The sequence below is a fragment of the Citrus sinensis genome, chromosome 7 (assembly GCF_022201045.2).
Source record: "Citrus sinensis cultivar Valencia sweet orange chromosome 7, DVS_A1.0, whole genome shotgun sequence".
Lineage (NCBI taxonomy): Eukaryota > Viridiplantae > Streptophyta > Magnoliopsida > Sapindales > Rutaceae > Citrus > Citrus sinensis.
In genome coordinates, this window is record NC_068562.1 from 20,466,089 (window position 1) to 20,486,176 (window position 20,088).

The window sequence follows — 20,088 nt, forward strand, 5'->3', positions numbered from 1 at the left end:
ACAATGTAAGTGCTATTCTCAATGTTTTTTATTTGACTGCTTTTGATGTCAGTGATGATTTGAGGACAAATCCTTTGCAAGAGGATGGGAATGATGAGTTGAGGACAAAACTGTCACAAGAATGTGGGATGAGGTATATTAAGATTCTATTCAAGTTCCTATTGGACTGGTCACAACAGCTCGAGCAAAGAAATTTAAAGAAGTGCTTAATAGGTTGATTCAAGTAACTTGGGCTCAATCAAATTCTTGGAGGCTCGTTAAAGGAATCGTACATGATAAATGCATGATTTAGGCTTTGAATTTTCCAAATAATCACTTCCATGAAAAAGGAAGTTGACTTGCACATTATGGCAAAAAAATATATTATTTTTTCTTTTTCGGATACTTTCCCGTTTCTTGAGGAGGCTAGTGGAGAAACAAATTAGTTATTTCTCTTTTAATTGCCAAGTTCAAAGATTTTGTTTAAGAACCGACAAGGATTATGATTTGATTTAGATTCTTTCCTATTCGCTTAGATTAGGATTCTGATTTGATTTAGATTCTTTCCTTATTTGCTTTAGATTAGGATTCCGATTTGATTTCGGATTAGGATTTGTTTCCAAAAATTCTTGATTGGAAGATCAATTTTGATACAATTGGTGAGAGAGTTAATTCTCTTTGGTTCTTAAACAAAATCTTTGAACTTATCAAATTTCTATGGCATTTTAACTCTTGACTCATCAATAAGATCATTCATAACTAATTGTGGCGTCCTCACATACCAAAGTTTGTGCTTTCATTGAGTATTGGGTTATGGTTCCATTTAATTTTAAGTTTAGATTCGATCTTGGAGACTAGATTGACTAGGGTTGTGTCAGTTCTTAGCGAGGTTCGTATCAGGCATTGAAAAACAATGTGTCTGGAGTAAAAACACTTGAAGCACTTGATGTCCCGATTCTTCTAAGGTTGAGATTTAGCTTTAGACTTGTTTTTCCTACTAAAATCTTTTCTTACCTTAGGTGGTTCAATCTTGATAGCTTCATTTCGTCTCTCATTACTACTCAACTTTAGTTTCCATGGGTTTGAAGATGGCAAAGTATATCTAGTTGTACCCTTCCTCTTCAATTGCCTCTCTACCTTAATAGCCATATGGACCATATCCTACAACTTCACATAATACTATAGCTCCACTACATTGGCAATCTCTTTGTTCAACCCAGTCAAAAATCGTGCCGTTATAGCTTCCCTATCTTCATCTACATTAGCCTTAATCATAGCAATCTCCATCTCCTTATAATAATCCTCTACATTCTTAATATAGAGACAACTTTGGTTTGAGTGTCTGTCTGCTTATTATTATTATTATTATTAATTTTTTTTGTAATCCTTAAATAATTGAAATTTGAATGAATTTAGGGAAAGGAATAGGTACAATTTACATATTTAAGGCAAATAAATCATAAGGATGCAAACTTGATAAAAAGAAAACCCTAAAAATATTGTTCATGCGGCACTGTTCACATTTTTTTTTTAAAGAATACTAGAACAAGAGTGAAAAGTCTCAAACAAGAATGAAAAAAAATAAAGATAGATGAATATGACCTTGGTGTAAGCTCTGATATCAACTAATGAGAACTGCTCTAGATCTAGCTAGAAAAATCAACAACTAGATTGATAAGAAACCCAAGAAAGCCAATATCATCAGAATTTGGATAAAGGATTCAAACTCTTGAGAAGCTAAGTCTCAAGAAACCTGATTGCTGAATAAGACGTCGTAAAGGTTAGCAACATCTTAGATAAGTCAAAAGTTCTTTCAAGAACAAGTTGAGAAAATCCTCTCCAATGATATCAAAACTCAAGATTGTCAAAAGTTTATTTAAAGAAAATAAAAGAGTATTTATAAAAGGTGGCTAACCCTAATTTAACTTAAAAACACAAAATAACCCTAAAATTAAAATCCCGGAGTCGCATGGGTCTTGGCCTATAGAGCCGTTGATTTTAAACGGACCGTAACTTAGGCATATGATGTTAGATTTAGGCCCACAATATACCTGTTCGAAGCTCTCGACGGAAGGAATACATCTTAACTTTAGAATTATTTTTCCAACCCTTCTCTTACTTCAAAAATCATCCTCTCCGACACTCACCATCTTATTAGCTCAAATCAAGTATACCAAGGTTGGTTCCTTCTCTTTCAAGCACATCTTGAATATTGGTCTCTTGAAAATTGAATTTGATTTGAATTAATCCAAAGTAGCTTGTGATACGAACCTCGTCAAGAACTGACGCAACACTAATTAATTTAGTTCCCAAGATCAAATCTAAACCAGGAATGGAATGGAACCTCAACCCAATGCTTATTGAAAGCATGAACCTTGGTATGTGAAGACACCACAATCAGCTATGGATGGTCTGATTGATAAGTCAAGAATTTGAATGCCACGGAAATTCGATAAGTTCAAAGAGTTCGTAAAGAACCAAAGAGAATTAATTCTCTCACCAATTATATCAAAAACTTCTTTTTCTGTTTATTGAATATGAGTACTTTATATAGGGTTGGTTACAAGAATATTTAGAAATAAATCCTAACCCAAAAATCAAATTTGAATCTAAATCAAATCATAATCATAATCTAAGTAAATAGGAAAGAATTTAAACTAAATCAGGATCCTAATTGTCTTAAATGCCTTACATCAATTAAATGGAAAATGGGCTATTAAAATAGAAATAACTGACTTGATTCCCTAATAGCCTCCTCAAGAAACGGGAAAGTATCTGAAAAAGGAAAATAATATATTTTCCCGCCGTAATGTATTTGAAAACTTATCGGAAGTGATTATTTGAAAACTTCAAGAGCCTGAATCATGCGTTTATCATGTGCGATTCCTTCAATGGGCCTCCACGAATTTGATTGAGCCCAAGTTGCTTAAATCAATCCATTAAGCGCTTATTTGAATTTCTTTGCTCGAGCTCTTGTAACGGGTCCGACGGGAACTTGAATAGGATCTGAATATGTCTCATCTCAAATGCTTGTGATAGTTTTATCATTAATCTCATCATTCCCCTCCTTTTGAAGAGGATTTGTCCTCAAATCATCACCTACATTAAAAGGACTCAAATCAGAAACATTAAAAGTAGCACTTACATTGTACTCACCAGGCAAATCCAGTTTGTATGCATTGTCATTGATACATTACAAAACTTGGAATGGACCATCCCCTCAAGGTAATTACAGAAAGTTTTATGACATTTTAGACCATAGTGGTATCCTTAGAACTTCCGACTAATCCTTCTTGATTTCCTAGAAGAAGATTTCAAAACATGGAAACAACTTCAACTTCATCCTCAACTCCTTTTTCTTCCTCATCTCATATTTCTCTTTCCTCTACTCTATCACTCCCAAAATCTTGTCAAAAGCATGTTACCTCTAAAATAGAAAATCTTATTTAGTATTCCTATATCCCTAAATCTGCTCAAATCAATGAATCTCATTTTCCCGTCATGAGTCCCTACAACCTCTACAAGCAGAAAACTTCTTTCACCAGAAGTATCCGTACCCTAATCTCTACCAAAAGACCACTTCCAAAAGAATACATCCAGTCTTCTAGACTAGATCAGTGTGCTTTACAAGCCTCTCAAAGTGAACAATATGTCACTTTAGAAATCCCTCCAGATCTTGTAGCAAATTGGAAACGCGAAGGGTATACGCATCTCCATCTCGGTGGTGTTAGATTGATTCTGACCCTCCATGGCAGAAAAGGCTTACCAATCACAACCAGAATTGCTCTCCTAGATACTAGGTTCAAACAGTATCAACACGCTGTTATAGGAACCGTCCTGACAACACTCCATGCTGGTAGTGTCTTGTTAACCTTTTACCCAAACTTCAACCTCTCTCTTGAGGATCCAAATTTTCCTACAACTATTAAAGTCCAAATCCAGCTCCAAGAAGCAGAACAAACACCCACATCCAAGATTGCAACCCTTCATCACCGAATAGTGTATCGATTACAAAATCATGCACTAGACCTACCTACACCCCATACCACATCAGATGCTGTAATGATCCTTGCTGACACCGATACAATTCCAACCATCATCCAGATTCCTAAACAGATCCAGAAACAAGAATTGCTCACACTCATGCCTCTTGAATGGGTGACCAATTATGAGCATTTCCATCAAAACTCTGAACCAGTTCAAACAACAGAAGCCACATTTGAAAGACGACAAAATGGCCAAGTCAAACTGTCTTTTCAAACTCCTAATCAAGTTTCAGAAACTCCAAGGCGTTCCTACACTACAATGGTTACTGCAATTCAGACTGGTCAGGAAAAGAACCTTCCAATCCATGGCTTTTCTTCTGAAGGGTATCCTGTGTACCCTGACAAACTCAATGGTCACTTTCTATGGGATGTTCCTGAAGCCCATATGTGCAATCCAGATTGTCCTTGCTTGGATGATACGGATGTTGATGATGAACTAGAGGCCATGCGGCAAAGAAAAAAGAAAAAGAAAAAACCTTATTTTCTCAAGACATCTTGTAAACCTTTTCCAAAACAACCTCCACCAGACCCAAAACCTCATGTACAACCAATCAAATCATGCCTAATGTTTTCAAGGCAATCTTATAAAGAATCTTTTCCTCCGCTTGAAAGATAGGCAGATACACAAACTAGAGTCATCTCAAAACCTTATGTCCAATCTCCAGTTACTGCTTCTGGCCAACCTAAAGAGTCAAAACAGTATGAAGCTGTTCTCAACTGGCAAACCAAAAACGCCAGTGCTCCGAATCAAACCCTCCACCAACTTGGAAAGAAAATTGACCAAGTAGCCAGTCAAGTCTCCCAGACTGAAAACAAGGTGGATTCAATCAGCAATCGTCTTGATCAGATGTACATACATCTTCAGGATAGAATCTCTGAGCTTGACACAGATCTCAGACGAATGATAAACAATCACATCTGGGGTACAGAATTCAGCAAAAAAGAAGCAGAGATAAGAAGACTCAAAGCTGAGCTAGCCAGAATTGATACTGAAAAAACCCGGCCATCACTTTTCACCCATACAGCGTCCACACCAACACCCACTCCGATATTTGACACTTATGAACCTTTCTATACACCATCCAGGCCTCAACCTCCTATTTACAACCAGTTCTTTGGATTCTCACATCTCCAACCAACTCCTCAACCGAAACTATCTTCACCCAAAAAATCAAAATCCAAGGTCAAAATCTCAGAACCACAGTCAAAGGCTTCTCCTTCTTCCTCGGTACCTCTAGAAGATTCACTAAAAGCCACTCCAGAACCTCCTAAAAAGGACAAAGGTCCAATGGATCAATATTATTACCATACAGTTCATACCCAAGACTCTTTTTCTTCTGCATCTGAGTCTGAACCAATATATGACTCTAATCCTTTAGACTCCACAGACCATACTTCTACTGATTCTGAATCTGAATATGCTGATCTTGCAAGCATACTGATGGAAACCAAAACTGAAGACCCAAGTGCCTCAACTACAACGCCTATTGTAGAAGACAGTTCTTCTGATGATCAAAAGGAAGCTACAACAGAATCGGTTCCATAAATGCCTCCGCCGATTACTGACCATTCCACCAAACCTTCCTCAGCATCTTGGTTTACATTTGATGACATTCCACATCACAAATGGCCTTCTCGTCTTTAAGAATTTGCTGCATGGATTGATCTCCAAGGAACCAAACCTAATGCCCATCCAGAAAATGTCCTTCATGAATTTATGGCCCGTTCAATGGGTTCTTTACGAGATTGGTTAGAAAGCTTGGGAGAATGCAAACAACTCCAATTCATGCAATCCCCCATTGGCACAACCCTCAACATCATCCATGAATAGTTCATAGGTGAACGCACAGCTTCCAAAGAAGCAGATCGAAAAGAATATCACCAGATGAAATGTTGTTCTCTCAAAAGACATCTTTTAGAATCTCATTACAAAAGAATGAGTATTCTATTTTACAAGCTGAACGGTTTCAATGAACCGTCCCTCAAGCATGTCTTCATAGCTTCACTTCCTTCAGAGAACTTCAACCTGATCTTCAAAGACAACTCACTGCCACTAATCTCAGCATAGCTGACATCTCTTTTGGAAAGATTTTTCAAACAGCGATGTTTAGAGATGGCAAAACCCCGGGCCGGGTCCGGGTATTGCCATGACCGGACCCTGCCTGGATGCAACCGGTCCAGGTCCGGGTCCGGGCCGGGTTTTAATTCGGGTACCCAGATTTTATATTTTTTAATATTTTATGTGTATATATTTTTTATTTTTTGATAATTTTATAAGTTTTAAATTTATTTCAATAAAATTTGACATGAAAATATAAACTTTAAGTGTTTAAAACTTTATATATGTATAATAAATAAGTCAAATAAATATAAAATATTTAAAATAATATATATTTTATAATTTTTTTAATAAAATCCGGGTTCCGGGTTTATCAAGTGATGCCCAAGACCGACCCGGCTTCATACCCGGGCCGGGTAATACCCGGCCCGCAACACCCGGGTACGGTCCGGGTCCGGACCGGGCGGGTATTTTTGCCACCTCTAGCGATATTATGCCTTGACAAAATTTATGAATAGAAAGAGTTCTTCAAAGATCTCATGGCAGATAAGAAACCCTTTTCTGAAGCTTGCAAAAAACCATATCTCCAAATTGAGTGCAAATATGAGAAGAAATGTTTTTGTCCAACCAAGAAGAAAAAACATTTTCAGAAACACTTCCACAAAAAATCATCCTCCAAAAAGCCTTTCCGGTATTTCAAGAAAAAAGATGTTTCTCAGTATAGAGAAAAAAAAGCATAACCGTTGTTTCATCTACAAGAAACGCGGTCACTTTGCTCGAAATTGTCCTCATAAATCTGCCAAAGCTGTTCGTCTCATACAACATCTCCAACATTCTTCATTGTTATATGAAAACGAAGATGTTGAATCTAACTTCTTAGAACAGTCAGAACAAGATGATTAGACTGCTTTCATCCTCGTAGAATCTTCCGATTCTGATGATATTTCAGTCATTTCTACAGTTCAAAATGTCAATCCTTCCTTCAAAGTTTCATAAACTTGTTCCTGTCATTGGGTTTATTAACACTGGTGCAGATACCAGTATGATTGATCCTTCTGTCCTTCCCTCAGACTGTTGGGAAAACCATTCCAAATTATTCAGAGCAGTCAATGGTGAAATATTTGAAACAACTCTGATTACCAAAAAACTCATTGGTATTCAGTTCTTTCCGAATTGTATTATTTGGAAAAAGATTGTAACATCCACTCTTCCAAACAAAGACTTGCTCATAGGTTTTGACATCCTTCATTTGGTCAAAAATCTATTCATTACTAGTTCTAGAATTCGTTACAAACATATGTTCTTGCCTTATACAGATATGCTCCGTCTGTACACACTTTCTGATGTCCCAACTCCATACAGTCATATTTCACAAAAACTTCTTGAGTTTTGTCCAGAAAATCATTCTCAATTTCATCATCCTTCACCTCTCTGTAAAAATGAACAGTTCTTCATTCACCTTCCTTTCCAACTCAACGAAGACATAAACCCTACAAAAGCCTCTCATCCGGGTATGTCTCCTTAAGACCTCTCACTTGCAAAGCAAGAATGTTCTCAATTGCTTCAGCAAGGTCTGATTGAACCAACTGATTCAGATTGGGCTTGTCAAGCCTTCTATGTTGAAAAAAAATCTGAATTAGTTCATGGTAAAAAGCGGTTGCTCATTGATTACCAGCCACTCAATTCTTTCCTTAAAGATGATAAGTTCCCCCTTCCAAAAATCCAGACCCTGTTTGTCCATCTTCAAGGGGCATGTATCTTCTCTAAGTTTGATTTAAAAGATGTTTTTTGGCAACTTGGTATTTCACCAGTTGACTGTCCCAAAACTGTATTCTGCATTCCTGATGCTCACTATCAATGGACTGTTATGCCCTTTGGTCTCAAAGTTACTCCTTCATTATTTCAAAAGGCCATGACAAAAATTTTCAGTCTTATCCTCCATCATGCTGTTCTATATGCCCATAATGCATCATCAAGTCTTAATGACCAATCTTTTATGTCTGGCCTCACCGTCTTTTCTAATATGTGCTTTATTTCTCGATTGGAGATCTCAACTTGACCACTGGTTTGCGGATGATATGGGGTCGCCACTTTGTGAGTGATGGAATACTTTGTCAAAAGAGTTTTGAATGCTTTGTTACAAAAGTGGGCACCACCATCACTGATTATCGTTCGAGAGAATCCAAAGCGTGAAACAATGTTACTTTTCAAAAATCCTATCACCACCTTGTGATCATTGGTTCTACATGGAATTGTTTCTACCCATTTTGATACGTTGTCAATAGCAACCAATATGTATTGATGGCCAAAAAAAGGGGGAAAATGTCTCATGAAGTCGATACCCCATACATAAAAAATCTCAACCACTAAAATTGGATTTAGTGGCATCATATTCCTTCGTGTAATGCTCCCCATTCGTTGACACCTATCACATGAAGAACAGAAAGTGTAAGCATCTCGAAATATAGTTGGCCAATAGAAACCACATTGTAAAACTTTAATCGATGTTTTCTTAGCACTGAAATGGCCTCCACAAGCTTGTTCATGGCATAATGAAAGGATATTTTGAATTTCACTTTCTGGGACACATCGTCTAATAATTTGATCTGCACAATACTTGAACAAATACGGGTCATCCCAAAAGAAATTCTTTATTTCTGTAAAAAATTTAGCCTTGTCTTGCTTGGTCCAATGCTTTGGAAGTTGACCTGTAACAAGATAATTCACGATGTCAACATACCATGGTCATACTTCCACACTCATTAATTGTTCATCTGGAAATGACTCATTCAATGTTAATGGTTTTATAATTGTGTCAAAATGGAGACGAGAGAGATGGTCTGCCACAACATTTTTTGTGCCTTTCTTATCTTTAAATTCCAAATCGAATTCCTGCAAAAGTAACACCCAACGAATTAGCATGATCTGTGAATACAATTATTTTACAACTAATGAGATAAGATCGAAATTTTTCCAATGCAAACACTACTGCTAGCATTTCTTTTTCAGTAGTTGAATAATTCAACTATGCATCATTCAATGTCATACTAGCATAGTAAATAACATGAAGAATTCAATCAACTCTTTGTCCTAATACTGCTCCTACTGCATAATCATATGTATCACACATGAGCTCGAATGGTAAGCTCCAGTTTAGGGGCTGAATGATGGGCGATGATGTCAACAACTGCTTTAATTTTTCAAATGCCACAAGACATGAATCATCAAAGATAAAAGGTATATCCTTAGCAAGTAGATTGCATAAGGGTCTAGAAACTTTGCTAAAATCTTTAATGAAACGTCTATAAAAACCAGCATGCCCGAGGAAAGATCTTACTTTTCTAACTGTTTTAGGTGGAGGAAAATTAGAAATAAGATCCACCTTTGCTTTGTCAACCTCAATACCTTTGCTCGAAATGATGTGATCGAGAACAATACCTTGTTTTACCATAAAATGGCACTTCTCCCAATTTAAGACTAAGTTCTTTTTGATACATCTCTTCAGAACTAGTGTTAGATGATGTAAACATTGATCAAATGAGTCACCAAAAACAGAAAAGTCATCCATAAAGACTTCAAGGGATTGTTCAACCATATAAGAAAAAATGCTTAACATGCATCGTTGAAATGTAGCAAGTGCATTATATAATCCAAATGGCATCCTCCTATATGCAAAAGTGCCAAAAGGGCAAGTGAAAGTAGTTTTCTCCTGATCTTTTGGTGCTATGGGATCTGATTGTATCCTGAGTAGCCATCTAAAAAGTAATAAAATTCATGGCCTGCTAAGCTATCAAGCATTTGATCGATAAATAATAAAGGAAAATGGTCTTTACGTGTGACGGAATTCAACTTTTTATAATCAATGCATACACACCATCCTATAGTTACTCTAGTGGGTATCAATTGATTATCAGCATTGGTAACTACTGTGACTCCTGACTTTTTGGGGACAACTTGTACATGACTGACCCATGAACTATCAGAAATGGGGTAAATGATACCTACATCTAATAGCTTAAGGACTTCAGTTCTTCATGTTATGATTTAATCGACGTTGCATTTCCCTAGTAGGTTTAGCATTTTCATAAAGGTAAATGTAATGCATGCAATCTAATGGGTTTATACCTTTTATGTCTGCTATGGTCCATCCTAATACTCTTTTGTGCTCTTTTAAAACATCCAACAACTTACCTTTTTGTTCGTCATTGAGGGATGATGAGATGATTACCGGTAGAGTACTTTCTTCTCCCAAAAATGCATATTCCAATGTGTTGGGTAATGGTTTGAGATCGAGTTTCGTTGGTGATTCTGACGATGGGATGAGTTTCTTCTTTGATGGTGCTAGTTGTTCAACTCTTGACTTCCATTTATTAGTGTCCATGGATGGTGCTGAGTCAAGTAGGGCGTTGACCTCATCGACTGATCTGTCAATATCAAAATCTAAAGTAAAGTGAGTTAAACATGTTTGTAAAGGATTATTACTAAGGTTTGAAAGAAAAGTATTATCAACTATTGTTTCTATTAAATCCACATCAATAATTCCATCATCTGCATTATGAGGTTGTTTGGCAATGTTGAAGATGTTTAGCTCCATAGTCATGTTGCCGAAGGACAACTGCCTATTTTCGGTCCTGCATTGAATGTGAGCATCTACAGTTGCCAAGAAAGGTCGGCCTAGAATAATGGAGATGTGCTTCCTTGAATCTTGTATTGGTTGAGTGTCAATTACAATGAAATCAATAGGAAAATAAAACTTGTCTACCTGGATAAGCACGTCCTCCACAATACCATAAGGTATTTTTGTGGACCGATTTGCAAGCTGTAACACCACTGGAGTGGGGTGTAATTTTCTTAGTCCAAGTTTCACGAATACAGAGTAAGGCAACAAATTTACACTAGCTCCTAAATCCAACAAAACATTCTCAATTGTATGGTTCCCTATGCTACATGAGATAGTGGGAGAGCCTGGGTCTTTGCATTTTAGAGGAATTTTGTGTTGGAGTATAGAACTAACATTTTCTGTTAAAAATGCCTTCTTTTGAACGTGAATATTTCTCTTTTTAGTACAAAGGGATGTTAACACTTACCTGTTTGAAGATTTCAAGAATCTCACCTGTGGATTTTCCCTTCTTTCCTTTAGCTAACCTCTGAGGAAATGGAGCTTTGGGAACATATTCTCGTGGGTTGGTTTCTTCTTTCTCTTCCAATGGTGAGTCCTCAACATTTATAGGTACAAGTTGATTTTCTTTTGTCACTGGCATCTCCACTTTGTTGTCGACTTCTTTTCCTTTTCGCAAGGTCATGACTGCTTTGACCTCTCCATGCTGCTGTGGTGAACTAGTACTTGCTTCATGTACTCCTTTAGGATTAGGCACTGGTTGACTTGGAAATTTACCTTTCTCAATAGTCATTGCCAAGGTCTGACCTGAAGAAGCAAGTTATCCCACCATCTTCTCGAGGCTTGAAACTGATTGGGCTTGTGAGTTGAAGCCTGCTCTCATCTCATTTCGTAGTCCATCAATGGTGCGGTTCGGTTGCTCAATCGTAGAGTGAGTAACATTCTTGAAATTCTGGAATACATCCTCCCATGGTCTAGGTTGAGAGTAGTTCTGGTTCTGATTGCATGGTCTAAATGGTGGCTGAGAGGCTTGAAGAATTTGAGGAATTGGTTGCATTGGTGGAGCTAGAGCTGCTGGTCCATTCTGGTGGAATCCTTGAGACCATGAAAAATTGGGATGGTCTCTCTATCCAGGGTTATATGTGTTGGAGTATGGGTTGTAATTTGATGGTCTTCTCATTACACCTATGGCATTGGCTTAATCAGAGTATGAGTCATGGTCATGTGGCTCTGTTGATTTAGCAGTTGATAACAATGCTATTTGTCGAGAGAGACCTTTAATTATCGCTTTGACTTCTTTAATTTCTGAACTTGACTCACCAATGTGAACCTCATTTACTCCCTTATTTACTCGTCTTCTCTCTAGGTAAACTCTGAAATTTCCCTGCGAATAAAACCAATGCCAATGTGAACCTCATTTATCCCTTAATTCTTCTAGTATTTATGAGTGATCGACTCCGTTGTTGGGAATTATTCTCTTGTCGCTGGAAGAATTCCCAAATCTCTTATGCACTTTTTGACATTAGCTCTCCTCCACTTGTTGCCATTAGCCATTCTTGCACATTCGGCAATAATCCCTCCAAAAAGTATTGGCATTGATGCCATTTCTCGTACCCAGGATGTGGACACTTCAAGAGTAGCCCATGAATCGCTCCCATGTTTCGAAAAACTGCTCGTCTTCTCTCTAGGTAAACTCTGAAATTTCCCTGTGAATAGCATTGGTTTTATGCACTGGGAAATATTTATTCAAAAATTTTGTTACCATTTGTTCCCATGATGTGATGCTATTGGTAGGCAATGTATTTAACCATGAACGAGCTATATCCTTTAAAGAAAATGGGAATAATCTAAGTTTAACGTCATCGTCTGAAAAATTCTCATATTTAAAAGTTTGACAAATAGCATGAAAATCATTCGGATGATTATATGGGTCCTCATTTTCTAAGCCATAGAATGTTGGGAGACAATTTAGCACACTAGCTTGTTGTTGTTGCAAATCCATTTCTATTTTATTTTTAACGTATTTATGTGTGCGCAATGTTTTTTCTAGTTCAAGGTCTATAGGTTCAAGATTATGTAATAATGACCTACGACCATGCATGCAAAGAACAACAAAAAAATAGGAACAAGACAAATAAAAATAAAGAAGAAGGAGAAATTACGGTACTAACCTTATCACGCTGTTACAACCTTACTATAAAAACACACTAAAAAAATACGTGAAATAAAATTAACTAAAAATAAATTAATAAGATAAACAAAAAATTACAAAGAAAAATAAATTGAAAATTAAATTACAGAATTTTAAAGAAGAGAAAAGAAAAGAAATTCTTACCTCTAAATGTAGATTCACTTTTTTTTCTTTTTTTAATAAAAAATTACAAGAAAATAATTAAAAGAAATTATTCACAAAAATTAATTCTACGAATTAAAATAACTTACCTCCCCAGCAACGGCACCAAAAACTTGTACAAATTTTATTGAACTCACAAGTGCACAAATCTATTGTAATATAGATCAATAGTGACGAGTGTCGATCCCACGAGGAGATGGATATTAATTGTGTAGAATTAATTTTCTAAATGGGTGGTTGGATTTGTGGTGAAAATGATTTGGATTATCCTAAAATTTAAATTAAAATGACAAGAATAAATTGAAGTGAAAATCTATTAAAATGACGTACTTGGGTATCTGGATCCGTATCAACATGCATTATGGGCTAAATATTCCTTATTAATGCCAATTAAATCATGAGGGGGGAATCCACACCTCATGAACCACACTCTAATCAATATGGTGCTAAGGGCTTATCGTGCCAAATAATAATAACCTTGTACTAGGGAGCCGGTGAAACCAGGGCAGTATCTAGACAATACTATTATTATTTGTCGATGAGAAGTCAAAACATCCACAAAAACTAGAGGGGAAGAGAAAATAAATTTACCAAATAAAGCCCATGACACATGTTGAGACTTCACCTTCAACCCAAGCTTGAAAGAAAATTAGCTACTCATAATTGAACTAGGGGCAAAATAGAAATTTATTAAAATACGTAGAAAATAGAGGATGGAGAAGGAATTACAGAAAATGGAGTCGAAAAATAGATTCAGAGGTGCCAAATTAGGGGGGAGAGGTCCCTTTTTATAGAAACATTGAGTAAATCATGACCATCGGATTAAAAATAGTTTGAACTCTCAGGATTGCGCCACGTCATCAGTCAACAGTACGTGGTTTGAACAGTGACATAGTTTGATCACGCGGTTTGAATAGTCAACCAGTTTGAACAGTGACGCGGTTTGATTGAAAATAATCCTGTGTATATGCATGTATCGTACGCACGATTTTTGGTCCACTGATATGCTGCCACGTCACTAATCAACTGTGCATAAGAATTTTCTCCAATGGAATCGTGCCACATCATCGGTCAATGCCACATCATCGATCTGTCTATGTGAACAGTATCATGAATAGTAACGTAGACAAAACCGTACATGTGAATAGTACCGTACATGTGAACAGTGACATTTTTCCTTTTATACTCCTCCTACGGTTTTCGACTATCCTGAGTTCAAAAGTGATGTCCGTTTTGCCGTCTGATTTCTCGTTCATTGTGAAATGGCCATAATGCTTCTAAAATACATAAAATACTTAATTAAAATAAAACACATAATTAAATCACAAGAAACTTAAATACATAAAAGTAAGGGTATTAGTAAGACTTGAAATGTAAAATGATGATTTTCTCCTTTATAAATATACATTTTCTAACACTCAACAATCTTTTAAATTCAAAAAACATTAATCTCTAAATTATCTTTTACATAGTAAGGTTGTAAGGTTGTTAAGTTTGAATAGGTTTCCTAAAAATGCACTTTGAATCATTGGAACAAGCCTCCAAGCATAGGTTTGTCAAAGGATGTTTCAAAAGTCTTTACCAATCCACTATTATTAATGTTAGTCATTAACAAACTTAATGCTAGCCTAACATAATTAATGCTAGCCCACTATCATTGATGATAGACTTTCCTAACACATTGATAAACTTAAAACACAACAAATAAATGAAGTTAAATAAATAAAGGGATGATTGGAATTCCTAAGCCTGAACAAGCTGTAATAAACTGGTCATAATATCTTTTAGAGAACTCCAAATCTAGCTTAGTTTTGTTTTGAGTTTATCGTTTCTGCATTTGACCCAAATTGTGTATTTGGTTGTCTAATTGCTTGAATAATGCCCACAATGCCTTGACTTCTCTCCAAGCCTAATTCATCATGTGTTTGCATCTTGAATTGTGTTTTCAGTTTAAATTTTCTCAATAAATCCATTTAAAGCAACTTGCATTTTTGTGGCTCTAACTCTTGTAATTGGGCCTCCATGAATGTGCAAAGGATCAATTGAATTTTTAATGATATTCATTTGAAGGTTCTCATCATAAAGTAAAAGGAAATAAAAGATCTTGTTGATCATAAAGTAAAAAGGAAATAAAAGATCTAGTTACCATAACAGATTAGGAAATAAAGATTTTGCCTGATTTTTTTCCTAATTTGATAAGGCCTCCTTTATTCTTCATACTAGTAACTCCTAATCAAATTTAGAAGCTTGAATAATACTGAGAAAGCATTGACTATCTTGAATACTCATTTTCAGTAGATTATTGTCTTAGACAAGAAATAAATTGAGATGTGCTCAATTAATCCACTTAATACTTCTTTTATTTTCTTGGTTCTTACCTTTGTCATTGGACCTTCATGGATAATAGATCTTGTGAAGATTTATCAGCATGGTTCTCATCACCTTGACCCTCTGATACCATAATAGGCAACAAAGTACGTGGCGTTGTTAGACCAAAACAATGACGAAAAGATCGTCCTTTGGACCAGTATTCCGCGTGCTTGGGTTTCCAGTCGATATACTTAGATGAAAAACAGAAAACTTAAAATATTTTTATTTTAGGTTATACAACCCAAAAAGACTCTTTTGTCTTAAAACAGGGTACCAAACCAGATAAAAATTATTTAAAGTTTTCTGATGCATAGGATCCTTATAAAAAGCAAGTGCAGAGCATACTTCCTTATTTTCAAAATGAACAGATTTAAATCTTCCCGTTTTCTCTTAGAATGTTAGAACTTAATTAACAGAGAGAAGAAAGAAAGTTTAGAACTTCATGTTTAAGAAATACACGCTTTTATTTCTTGATTTCTTATTCTAATTTACAAAGGAAGAGATCATTCTTTATATAGGATGAGGAGGAGACAATCTTGATAAAACATGACCCTTATCAAGATACTTTACTTTATAAAAGCAACTAAAAGCAAACTTTAATAATTAAAGTATGACTCAACATACTTTAATGATTACACACTAGCATTCTTTAATTATTACACACACTAGCACACTTTATAAAAGCAACTAAAAGCAAACTTTAATAATTTCATGCGACAAACGTATAGCTATGGGGATGAAAGATTCATGTAATCTTCATCAGAGGAGCTATCTGTGTCGTCTTTTGCTAACTTTTTCTTTGTGATGCTTGCAGGTGGGACCGCATGGTGGCCATGGGCAATGATGGGAAAGTGATATCCTGTGGATATATAATGCAGAGGTGGTATCAGTTTTGCAAGTCTTGAAAGTAGATCTGGAATGAGGTTCTAGGTTCCTTTTATATGCTTCACAGAGAAGTCATATTTTGAGAACTAGTCTTTGAGTCTGAGCAACATCTTTTCCGAAACTGTTTTTCCTTTGAAATTCATGATGCTGGGAAATGCTGAGCTGTCCATTCGAATAAGAAAATGATAGCCGATAAGATGGTATTCAAATTTCTTGATACCATTCTTTACCGCTAAGATTTCTTTGTATACACTGTGGCAGTGCTGTTATGTGTCAGAGAAATGTCCGTTAGCATAAGCAATAAAGCTTTCTTTGCCATCTATTTCTTTGAGAAGAATAACACCCGATGATTCGTCACTTGCATCTATCTGGAGTATCTGTTTGCCATCTGTGATGAGCTTTAATGGTGGCGGATTTTGAGCAATGTTTTTTAAAGTGGTGATAGCAAGTGTGTGGTCATCATTCCATTCTGGTGGTTTTTTCTTTAATAAAGCCAAAAGTTGATTGGTATGGTGATCGACATGGGGAATAAAGTCTCTGATGTAATTGATGATGCTAAGGAATTACTGTATTTGTTTCCTGGTGAGTTGTTGATTTGGAAAGTGGAGCAATTCTTGGGCAATGTGCTTTCCTTGCTGGTAGTGTCCGTCTTTGATAATCATTCCAAGGAATTCAATATTATCTGTTCCAATGGTGCTTTTCTTGGCTGATCACATAATTCCGTAAGTATGAATGATAACAAAAAATTGATTTAATAATTGGCGATGTTCTTCATGTGTGCCTGAAAACAATAAAATATCGTCAATATAAATCAATGCATGATGCAGGATGGGTTGAAAGATTTTTACCATGGCTTTTTGAAAAATGGAGGGGGCAGTTTTGAGATAAGTGAAGATGCTTTGTCTTTTTGGTAAAGGAAACTTGTCATCTTGTAAGAACATGTTTAAGGGTTGATAGTTAATGACTAATCGCTTTTTTCCCCTAACAAGTTCCAAACATTTTTCCACATAAAACACTTGACAAGCCCATTGAGAATTTGTTGTTCAATAAGTCCTTGGGCCAAGAGTTGAGAACATTTTTTTTGGGCTAAGGCTAAGTCCGATGGGCTCATTCCTGGATGAGTAGTCTTAGTAGGATTGATGTCTTTATTCAGTTTGAAAGGTAACTGAATAACGAAATACTTGTTCTTCCACAAAGGATTTGGGTGGATGAAGTCAGAATGGAATTTTGGACAGTATTTTAGGAGCTTGGTTGAGATATCTTGGTAGGATGGTGGAGATTCGAATAGACTTTAGAGTTTAAGGATCTCTGTGAAAGATTTAAACATGGATTTGACCCTGATTCCATTGGAAAGATTTTGAAAATGTTTTTATCTGGTGGATGATGTCAAATCCTAATAAGATATCTTTATTAGGGAGTTTTGAACTAATGATTTTTGTCCAGATAATACAATTTGGGAAAATTTGAATACCAATGGGTTTTTTGGTAATCAATTCTGTGGTGAACATTTTTCCATCAGCTGCCCTGAAATGTTCTGTATGAGATTTCCAGTTTTGAGTTGGAAGAATGTCTAAATTCATCATGCTTTTTTGGGCACCAGTATCTAGAAATCCTATTGCTGGTATGGGTCGTTGAAACTTTGAAGGTAGGATTTGGAGTTTGATGGAGGGAATTTGAATGGTAGTGTTTAGGGACAACGATTGTTGATGAAAAATGGATTGAAACTCACCATTTTCTGAATCGTCAGATGAGTTTTCCAGTGCGAACATTGTTTCATCAATAGGGTCTTCTTGTTCTGAGAAGTAAGATTCTACTTCTTCATTTTTAGCAAAATACTCAGTAATAGCTTGTAAATGCTTTACGAATCTGATTGCCTTTTCTTTTTTGTTTAGACAATCCATTGCATAATGGCCTTTTTTTCCCGCAAATAAAGCATCTGCTAGATTTTTTCCTGCCCTGCTCTTTGGAAGAGAAAGATATTTTCCTAAAGAATCTGTATGGTTTCTTCCATTTCCTAGATTTTGATTTAGAAAAGGAAGTTGGATGCCTGATCTTCTTGAAATGCTTTTTCCGTGGATGACTGCAGTCACAGTCTTTTTTATCTTTGCATGTGATCTGCAAGTATGGTTTCTTACAGGCGCTTCTGAAAGGCTCTTTGTCTTTGACCAGTTCTTTGAAGAACTATTTTTGCTCACAAAGTTTTTCCAAACATCCCTTAGCCATTTGAAAGATTTTTCCCAAGGAGATGTTGTCACGGTTGAGGTTGTAAACCGTAAGTTGTCGCTGAATTTCTAGTTGCAATTCCATAGTAAGGAAGCCAGAAACATATGCTTTAAGGTGTGATCGTTGAATCCATTAAGCTTGTAGAACAGGATTGACATTCTTTTGTAATGGAAATCAAGATCTTTGGTATTCAAAGAGTAACACCTCATGTTGAGATAGTCTCATCTTGCAGCTTCAAAGGCTACAAATGGTTCTCCAATAAATTGCTCATGTAGAATAGCAAGAGCACTAGAGACGTTTGGCAATTGCACAAACTGTAATTGTCTGTAGGGGCCAAGACTGTCAAACCAATCTCTCAGAGATCCCGTGAAATGGGTGACAAACTCTTTGAGAACTAATTCAATTATTGCACCAAATCTTATCATCTGGAGATCTACCCAGACTGACATTTTGGATAACTTCTCTCTCTATTTGATTGTGGGAATGTCATCAAATGTAAACCATGGACCGTTTAATGGTTTGTGGCTATTCTGAGCTTGGGGCTAAGGTGGTTGATTAGTCGAGGATTCAGCTGGCTCATCAATGTCTGAGGGTATTTCAAAGTCTGATTCTAGTTGGGATGGTTGTGCTTGTTCTGTTTCTTCAGGTTGTGCCATCAAAAGTTTAGCAATATCTGCATAAGCACCTTCTGAATCGGTGATTGAAGTTGAAGATTTTGTATCAGATTCTGTCATAGAAGTATTAGTTTCTGTGGAATCAATGGAAACTTCAATGTGATGGGAAGTATATTTATGCATGGGTTCTTTATCATTGGATTGAGATGGTTGTGGGGTAAAAATAGGAGTATGTTCTGGAGAATCTTGTTGTTGTGTGGTAGTGGAGGTTGGTTGATGAATTTTGATAGGTCTTGGTTGGGGCTTAGGTTTTGGTTTTGGCTGAGGTGGTTGTGGCATATTTTTTAAAAGAGTATGTGTCATTCCAAATAGTTTGAAAGGATCATACGATTTCATTGGTGCAAGCATAGGACTGAAAGGATGGTAAGTTGGACTGATTATAGGTATGGGAGGTGATTTGGTGAAGAGTGTAGGCTTGTGTTTTTCAGATTCAATCTGATCAAGCTCTGCCTTTAGCCGTCTGATTTCTCTCTCCTTTTGGTCAAACTCAGGGCCATAATATCTTTGACTAAGCATGACTCTAAAGTCTGCATCCAGTTGGGAGATTCTGGATTGTAAATCTTGATAGATCTACTGCATTTGCAAGGTTATTAAGTCAACCTTTGTTTCGATCTAGTCAGTTCGTAAATTGATTTTTCAACCCTTTTGTGGATGTCTACCAATGTATCATTTTGCGCTCTAGCATTCTGTGTTTGCCAGTTGAGGACTGATTCAAATGGTTTAGGTTCTTCTAGGTGACCAGCAGAGGTTATGGCTGAAGGAATGAAGGGCTTTGTCACGACATTTTTTTATGAATCAGATTGGGCTTCTAAGGATGGGAAATTGAAAGAATAGTCTTTGGATGATGAAGAAAACATTATACAGATACATGCAACAGGTTG